The sequence below is a fragment of the Phalacrocorax carbo genome, chromosome 4 (genome assembly GCF_963921805.1).
Source record: "Phalacrocorax carbo chromosome 4, bPhaCar2.1, whole genome shotgun sequence".
NCBI lineage: Eukaryota > Metazoa > Chordata > Aves > Suliformes > Phalacrocoracidae > Phalacrocorax > Phalacrocorax carbo.
The window spans coordinates 11978682-11988276 of NC_087516.1; positions in this window are offsets into that span (position 1 = coordinate 11978682).

Below are 9595 nucleotides of genomic sequence, written 5' to 3' on the forward strand. Positions count from 1 at the left end.
GGTAGCGGGGAGCCGGGGGTAGCGGGGAGCCGGGGGTAGAGGGGAGCGGGGCCGGGGGTAGCGGGGAGCCGGGGGTAGAGGGGAGCGGGGCCGGGGGCGCGGCGCCGGATCGGGCTCCGGGGGCGCGGCGGTGGCCGGCGCTGTCCGAGGTGCTGAAGCGGGCGCTGCCCCGACGGCCGCCCGCCCGGGCTCAGGCCGCGCTCCGCGGCTCCCTCTCCGCCGGGCGCACGGCCTCCTTCAGGCACTGAGCATCTTCCCCCGGTGCCCAGCCCTGAAATACTCCAGCCGCGGAGCCTCCCGCGGCGACTCATGCGCAGACGAGCGGCTGCGAGGCACAGGCTCAGCCAGGGATCGCGGAGTCGGTCTGATCCATTCCCGGACCGCGGGCGAGAGAACAGGAAGACCAACTTTCCGCTAAGGCGCGCAGCTCAGGGAGGATCAGACCTGGCGACGAGTTGCTAGTAGTTTAATCCCGGCGCTGTGGTCAGGCACACCCTGAGCACAGTGGTTGCATCCAACATTCCTGGAACCTGTCAAAAAGCTAGTGCCTGTGCCCCTTGGAAGGTTTCCCCCAGTCCACCTGAGGGATTACTTGCCCTTTTCCCCCATTTTATTTCATAGCACCTAGAGGAGCTATGGCTGTCTTCTGGGTATCTACACTGTCCCCATTGGCCAGCAATGAGGGATGTTGCTTGGTTAGAAACTTTGGCTGCTTGGACTCCCCCATTTTTAATGTCTTAACAGCTGAACAAGTGCCCACATTAGGGTAGTGCTGGCATTTTCCATTTACACTGTTAACACGACAGTGCGATGGTAAGAAAGGTAATTTCAATTATCATGGTGTGGCAAAAGCTGAAAAGACAGACATGAAAGAGGCCAGAAGTTCTCCCTCTGCATCTGTCAGAAAAATGGATCACATGACTAATTCCCAAAGGTGCCATAAATCTTTATCTTAGATTAAGAAAAAAAAATAGAAAAAAAAAAAAAGAAAAAAAAAAGAGGGAGTAAGTTTTTGGTGCAACAAAACACTGGTACGGAAAACAGCTGCCATGTCTAATTACTGTCACATTTTACAGTTGATCGCCAGGACTGACATGAAGAAAAAGAAAAGGTAGCTTTCCCGCACTCCAAAATGGCTATTAATATCCTAAGGAAATTCTGTATTGCATATATTGTCCCTACAACGTAGCCTTGTCACACAAGAGTGACCACTGTGTGAATAACTGCACATAAAACTGCTTGAAAGAGCCTGAAGGCAATGGGTTTGGGGTTTTTGTTGTCGTTGTTTTCTTTTTCCCCAACTGCAGTTAAAAGTTTTGGATCAGGCACTAACTGAAAAGCTTGTTATGGTATGTTATATGTCTTAAGGAAAGAGCAAAGCAACAAGACACAAGATGTGTTATTTGGAAGAGAACCAGTACTATATTATTCCTCAGGATGGAAAGAAAATGAATGTTTTCTTTGATCAGAAAGCTGTCATTTCCAAAGTTAAGAAAGAGCAGATGCATTTGACAGTGCTTATTCTTGACAAAAAAAAAAAATATCCAATATATATCTGTGTAAACATTTGAGAAAAAAATCAATAAAAACATGACAATACCAGTTTGCTCAGAGTTCAGTTGTTGCATTTCTATCATCAGGGAACGAACACTGCACAGGGGGATTGGGAAGAACTGAACCATCGTGGGAGAAGCTGGCTGTATCCATGTGGAGCGGAGGTTCTTCCATTACTCCCTCTCTCACAACAGCAATTCATAAGGTTCCTGCCAGTCAGAACCCATCTGTGACCTACCTTTCATTTAATAGTATCACAAGGTTATGGAGCTTTTATGTCAGCTGTTTGGGGTTAGAGGCTATCTGTGTAGTGATGTCAAGTGGAGTAGATGCTATTTTATATCACCACAGAGACAACCTAGATGTGCTGTTCTCTTACTGTGATAGCTACTTCAGAAGATATTTCCTGCTGGATCCAGACAGAAGGCAACTTCTGCCTCTTTCTTTCTTTCTTTCTCTCTTCTACACATACACAAAATTTTCTTTCATACAACCTTTTCAAATGAAGAATGAATTGTTTCTGAAAACTAACAGAGAAAGAACACATCAAAATAAGACAAGGGAAAAAAAAGGTGTCAAGTAACGGAAAGCAAGGAAAAAATATGATGCTACTTTTTAGCACGTAGAGTAGTTGTATGGTCCCCTGCAACAACATCCTGGGCTCAAAGAACCCAGCAGGGATCATGTTGTTAGATTTCCCCCTTTGTTTTCAGTGGGCCTTTGTCAATGTGACAAGTTAAGCATATGCATAACTTCCTGCGGGATGTGGGTCCTCTGCTGACCCTTTCTCATTTAGAAGCAGCAACCCGTAACAGTTCATATCAGCCATCTTTCAGTCTGATGTTCAAACACCCATTTGCAGCTCATGAGGCTGAAAAGTCACCTGTGTGAGACCAAGAGGCTTGGGGAAGAGAGGTTTGAAACCTGCCTGGTGGAAAAGAACCTGGGAGTCCTGGTTGACAGCTGGCTGAACACAGAATCACAGAGTCATAGAACGGTTTGGGTTGGAAGGGACCTTTAGAGGTCATCTAGTCCAACCCCCCTGCAGTGAGCGGGGACTTCTTCAACTAGGTCACATTGCTCAGAGGCCCGCCCAGCCTGAGCTTGAATGGGGCATTAACCACCTCTCTGGGCAACCTGTGCCAGTGTTTCACCACCTTCATGGTAAAAATTTTTTTCCTTACATCCAGTCTAAATCTACCCTCCTTTAGTTTAAAACCTTGCAGTGTGCCCAGGTGGCCAAGAAGGCCAACAGCATCCTGGCTTGTATCAGAAATAGTGTGGCCAGCAGGAGCAGGGAGGTGATCGTGCCCCTGTACTCGGCACTGGTGAGGCCGCACCTCGAGTACTGTGTGCAGTTTTGGGCCTCTCACTGCAATAAAGACATTGAGATGCTGGAAGCATGTCCAACGAAGGGCAATGAAGTTGGTGAAGGGTCTAGAGAACAAGTCTTCTGAGGAGCGGCTGAGGAAACTGGGGTTGTTTAGCCTGGAGAACAGGAGGCTGAGGGGAGACCTTATCACTCTCTGCAACTGCCTGAAAGGAGGTTGTAGCAAGGTGACTGTTGGTCTCTTCTCCCAAGTTACTAGTGATAGGATGAGAGGAAATGGCCTCAAATTGTACCATGGGAGGTTTAGGTTAGATATTAGGAAAAATATCTTCACCAAAAGGGTTTTCAGGCACTGGAACAGGCTGCCCAGGGAAGTGGTTGAGCTACCATCACTGAATTGCTCAAAAAACGTGTAGAAGTGGCACTTCAGGACATAATTTAGGAGTCATGGTGGTGTTGGGTTGATGGTTGGACTTTATGATCTTAGAAGTCTTTTGCAAATTTAATAATCCAATCCTATTCTATTCTATTCTATTCTATTCTATTCTATTCTATTCTATTCTATTCTATTCTATTCTATTCTATTCAGCTTGCCACTGTGTTTGCAAAAGTAAGCATCTGCCACCTTAGCCCCTGAGAATTCGTATACCCATGCTACCTTTTTGCGTATAAGCAGACATATGCAAATCACTGCAAATGCTCACGATGGTCACACTAAACCCACATATTTTCCCAATCAAGATCTTACAGTGTTTACTTTCATAATCAAAGGTGCTGTCTTGATTGAAACTGGTGACGGTGGAGACTGCTGCAATACAAATAAGAAAAGGGGGAAAAAAAGAGGTGCTTGTCATTAATTACCCTTTAATAGACATAGACTATTCAGTTAGTACAGATCAGGTACGTACTTGAGACTTTTATTGTAATAGCTGCACCATTCATTAAATCTACACATTCATCTGTTCAAACTATTGGCCACAAGTTATTGGATTTAATGGTTAATGGACTGTATTTGTTGGAAAGGATGATTCAAAATCCCTTTTAGTTTCACTCCAGGAGACGAGTCATGCAAATTTAAATGTAGATCACAACTGAACATAGTTCAGCTCTAATCAATGTATTCTGCAATGGCTAGGAACACATTTAATTTGGCTCTAATTTTAAGAAAACACTGTGAAAGAAGGAGATCTCAAACAAATTATATCAAATTATTTGCAAGTACAAAGAAAATCAACCCTTTCCCCCAGATTCTTTTGTGATAGGTGAAGAGAGGGAGATTAAATTATATTAAACACATGGGGGAAATGGAATGACTTACAGAACTGATGTTAGGAACAAAGCTTTTCATTCTAGGCCACTTGCTAAAAAGTGACCCATTTCCAAAGTGAGCAAGAATGGTTAATACCCATGAGATTTTTCAGTATGCTCTGCAAACAGCCCTAGTACTCATAGTTCCTGACAAGCACATGGACATATCCTCTCACCACCACAGTGGCAGCAGGTGTGTTATTGTTGTCGCATTAGTTTTAGTTAATGAACCTCTAGTGAAGCTAGAGTCCTTCAGGCCATCAGGATTCAGCAGTAACTTAATTTTTTTATTCCCTCGTTCTTTTTTATTCTCTCTTTCTTTTCAGAGTCCTGCTCTATTATGATTTGAACTTTTGAACAAGCAGGGCATCCTTACGTGCTAGGCTAACATAGCTTTTATTCTTTCTGGAACAATAAAACAAATAAGCAAGTAGATAGTAATAACTGACATGCTGTTAGTCTCTTCAGAAAAGATGCAAGGCCTGACTCATCAGTCTAATACAATTCCGCAACATTGTTCCTGTGGCAGAATTCCAGTGGGCATATTTACCACCTGTGGAATAGCTTTGTCATAAAGCTCTTCCTAAAATGGAACAAAGCCAAAATGCAAGGTCTACACATTCATCCTGTAGACCCTACTTTGCAGGGAGAAAAATTGGAGCAGTAAAAACCATATGTATTTATCATAACTACCTGGGAAGGGAGAAGAGCAAAAGAAATATGGAGCTCAACCATGCAGCAGTTCTGCTGACTGAAATTAATTTCAGAATTGCTTAAATATTGTAATGAATCTAGTAGTTCAACAGATAATCTTGCAGATGTATTAAAACTATACATTTGCAAAAATCTTCTGGCTCATGTTTGTGTTTATGCAAACTAGACATATTGCTACAGTCTACAAAAACTGACCTCCAAATAATTCAAGGAGAAAATATTTGATTTTGGAAGATGGAGCTGAGGTTTGAAGAAACAGGTAAAAATAACTCATGGGATCACATCTTGAATACTTGGTTCAGTTTTGGGCCCCTCACTGCAATAAAGACATTGAGATGCTGGAAGCATGTCCAACAAAGAGCAATGAAGCTGGCGAAGCATCGAGAGAATATGTCTTATGAGGAGTGGCTGAGGGATCTGGGGTTGTTTAGCCTGGAGAAGTGGAGGCTGAGGGGAGACCTTATCGCTTTCTACAACTGCCTGAAAGCAGGTTGTAGCGAGGTGGGGGTCGGTTTCATCTCCCAAGTTACTAGTGACAGGATGAGAGGAAATGGCCTCAAATTGTACCATGCGAGGTTTAGGTTAGATATTAGGAAAAATATCTTCACCAAAAGGGTTTTCAGGCACTGGAACAGGCTGCCCAGGGAAGTGGTTGAGTCACCACCTCTGGAGGTATTTAAAAGACATGTAGATGTGGTACTTGATATGGTTTAGTGGTGGACTTGGTTTACAACTGGACTCGACCTTAAAGGTCTTTCCAACCTAAATGATTCTGTGATTCTATTCTGGATGTTTCTTATGGAAATGCACGGGTACAGGAAGATGAAAGGAAAACAGTTTCAGCTGAGATACAGTTCTAAAAATGGATCTGTATGGATATGCATCAATGGTTCCTCTTTCTCCCACCAATTCATTTTGTCTTCCTCTTCCATAACACAAGGCATCAGGTAGAACCAGCATTCTAGATTGCAAGATTCTGCTTTGGAATAAAGCTGACCAGATTTTCCTAGAGTACAATGCAAAAATATGAATGCGAAAAGATGCTATTCTGCTGAGCAGCAAAAGATATTGATTTCAGCAAAGTATGTGTCACGAAGTAAACAAACACTAACTAGCTTTTACTACCAACATCTTTATGGCTATAATACAGGTCTGAAATATTAATGAAGGAGTACTGTTCCCTCCAGCAAATGGCACAAGAACTTGAATCTCTGTCTTCCGTAACTCAGCGTCAAGTTCTTCAAAATACCTGGACTATGCCAGTTCTTTCCTCAGACTAGTTCTACAACAGAATTATTCCTGATTTAACGGAACATTAAGGACTTAACCAGAATTCAGTCATAAGCAGATTTTTTTCATTTTACAAAGGTACAATTTTCCTGCAGTCTTCAGAAAAAAATAAAATGGAAAGTAGAGTCCTACTGAATCCCCATGTAAAAGCACATGCAGCCTTCTTCCATTTTCATCTATTTTGTTCACTTCTTAAGGCTTTGGTATATTGATAGATTTTAACCTGACAGACATAAAGATGAAAGAGCATTTTTCTTGCTATTTTTCCACAGTGCCTCACAAACACAGGGGTTCATACTAACAGTGCTGTTCTACACCAGCTTGTTATAAAACTTATCAAAGCTGCAGGCATGTGGATGAAATTCCCAGGAGTCTTTTACTGGCATTTTCAACAAATGTGACAATGTTTAGCACTCCCAGGGGCCAGCAAACATTAAATGGCATTTTTCAGAAACTGCTGAGGCAATTTATTTACTGTTGCAGTGAAGTTCCAGGAACCAACATATGAAAAAATCAGCATGTGTTCTTCTGCTGTACTGTAGAAATTCTCCTTTTCCTGCCTTACTTGCTCAAAATCCCCCACACATCTTACCCAGACGGTTTGATTCTGCTTTCCTTGAGTCAGTGCAAACCCAAGATAAATCCCTTAAAACCACTGGGAAAACCACCACAGTGGAAATGAAAGCAATCAAATATAAAGCTTCAGAAACAGTATGATGGGGGCCGTTTTGGTTATAGTGATTTATTATACAAAACACTCTCAGCAAGCAGATCAAGATAAAACCTAACCCCACCTTGTGCAGTGGAAGGGCTAATCTGACAGATATCACTGCTGAGCTGCTCAGGGACAGAGATGCACAAAGCCCTTTGGATGGCTGTAGAGGAAGGAGTGCATGCACACAGCCAAGAGCTCTTTCCTAAGCTGTGTGCTCAGGAGCAGTTTAAACAGACACTGAGTCAAAGAAACAGAGAGAGCTGGGAAAAGCTGCCATCGGTTGAACACAGACATGACCAGAGCAGTCACAGTGGGACAACTTGCTGTGGCATTATGGCACAGCGCCTCTCGGCTCTGCAAATCCTCTCCTACGGGATGGATGTGTAGCAGTCTGGTCCCCATAATTCAGAGCAATAGCCCTGTGTTGTACAGAGTTGACCCTGCTTCCCCTGTCCCAGCCCTTAAACCTTCACATATTAATCTTTCAGTGACAGGTTCTTGCTTGCACAGGTTAAACAATAGTTTTCCTTTCCCTAAGATATCACTGCAGAGAGGGTTCTTCACACCCCCACTAACAGGTACAGCTTCTATTGGTGAAGGTAATCAACTGGCACCATCTGCTTCGAGGAATAAATAGCAAGATATTTTCTACAGCAATTCTGTAATATCTAGGTACTGTCCTCCCATCACACCCATCCCTTTCCCCTGCCTACCCACCCCCACATCTATCCGCAGGAACATGTACTTGCAGAAAAAAACTCTGGCTCAGAAGTGACTTCACTCAAAGAAATGGAATTGGCAGGTAATAAAGAGGCCTGTACTATGCTGCTTTCATAAAAATACTCTCTGGGGCTAAGACATTTAAATGTGAACACAGGTTATTGTGCATGCACAGCTATCTTGGAGTCTCTATTATCGCACACCTTTCACTGCATGTTTCACTGAGTGTACTAAAAAAAACCCAACACCAAAAAGCCCCCCTCTCATTAGGGTAAAGAAAGAAAATCAAGGAACTGCCAGGACAAAATTGACACTGTATAATGCAAACTCTGCACACTGGCATAGCAGGGGTTCCCACAGTAAGTGATGTTGCTTAGGAACAATAATAACATGTAGTCCCAAATCATCCCCTCCGATTATGCAGGAAGAGAGACTCAGTCTCCCACCAGAAGCACAGAATTGAAGAATATCACACCCCTCCATGGGATTTACTCTCACTGTTACCTGAGATGTGCTTTCATCTGGAGAACATGGGACAAGTCAGTCCCCAGTTCTGCCAGGGGCCCCGCCACAAACAAATGCTGCCAAAGTCAATAAGGTCTTCAGAAACACACAGGAATGGGGAACCATTTGCCTCACCCAGCTCCACACCTACCTTTGCCCACCTATGTAGAAGGCCACAAGAAGGGCACTCTTCCCCAGTATACCATGGTGGAATAACCTTGCCCTGACCTCTCCCGCGTCTGTGGTCACAGGGAGTTGAGTAACCCTCGGGCTGGACTCTTGCTTGTTTCCCACATAGCATTTTTGCATGTTGCTTCCTTAAACCTTGGCCCTGAGGGAGGACGGTGGGCATGTACATCTAGCACAGATAGTAGAAGAAGAAATGCCACCTGTTCCTTCCCTCTGCAAGGGCTCTGGGAGATTATCCACAGCTGAAGCACTCTGTTATGCCTGGCTAGGCACAGTCACCCAGAAGCACCAGAAAACTTACCCTGTGCTCTGTCTGACCATCACTTTGGATCCCAGTACAAATCAATTATTCTCAGAACAAGATTTTTTCCTCCTTACGCTGATGAGGTCCCCTGAGTTTTGTAACCTCTGTAATTTCTGTGGAGGTGTGTTACAAATTATTAATTTATTCTGAATTTTAAATTATTATTTTTGATAATTATGTTCATTTTTGTGCTTCTTAAGGTCATTTAAGGTTTTGTCTCTTTCCTGGATAATTGTTTTCATTCACATAGCAGTAGTCTTGGAAACAGCTAAGCAGAGCTTTGTACCCGTCATCTAGCTTTATGCAGTGAGTTGAGCAAGTAAAAATACACTGGTCTGTTGTCATACACAGAGCAGTTCTGGGCAACTGGTGACTAGAGCTGCTGTGAGCTCTCCCTGCCACTCTAATAGAGACCCAGCTGCTGGTACTTTTGACATAGCAACTTTAAAAAAAGACATCTGAAAAATGCCTTTATTCCCCACAGAAAAGGTGTTCCAGGTGTTGGGAAAGCCCCCTCACTAGCTGGGCTAATTCAGGTGTACAACTAGGATAGGAAAACCTTAGGTTTAATTCCATAATCTGCCTGAGTAATCTGGGGTAAAAAAAAATCTGCCTTGTTTTAACCCAAACAAGGGTCTGAGCCTGCGGAGGCCAGTAACCAAATTGCCGGGTAGCAGAAGGCAGCCATTTCTTGTCTATGGTTTAGTGAAACATTTGGAAAGCTTTCATTTTGTTCCGACATTGAAAAGAAACAAATTTAACATCTTGAAATGTCTCACAAAATTACTTCTTGTCCATTCCTGATTAGCAGCCATCAGCCTGTACACTCGTTATCTTACATTATTTTATCCATCCTTACTCAAACTCCAACTCCTCTCACTTGCAAAATTTGTTGTGTCCCATGTCATATTTACATCATCAAATCTGTGTGCAGGACAGATAAAAATCACTGTCTTTTAGCCTCTGC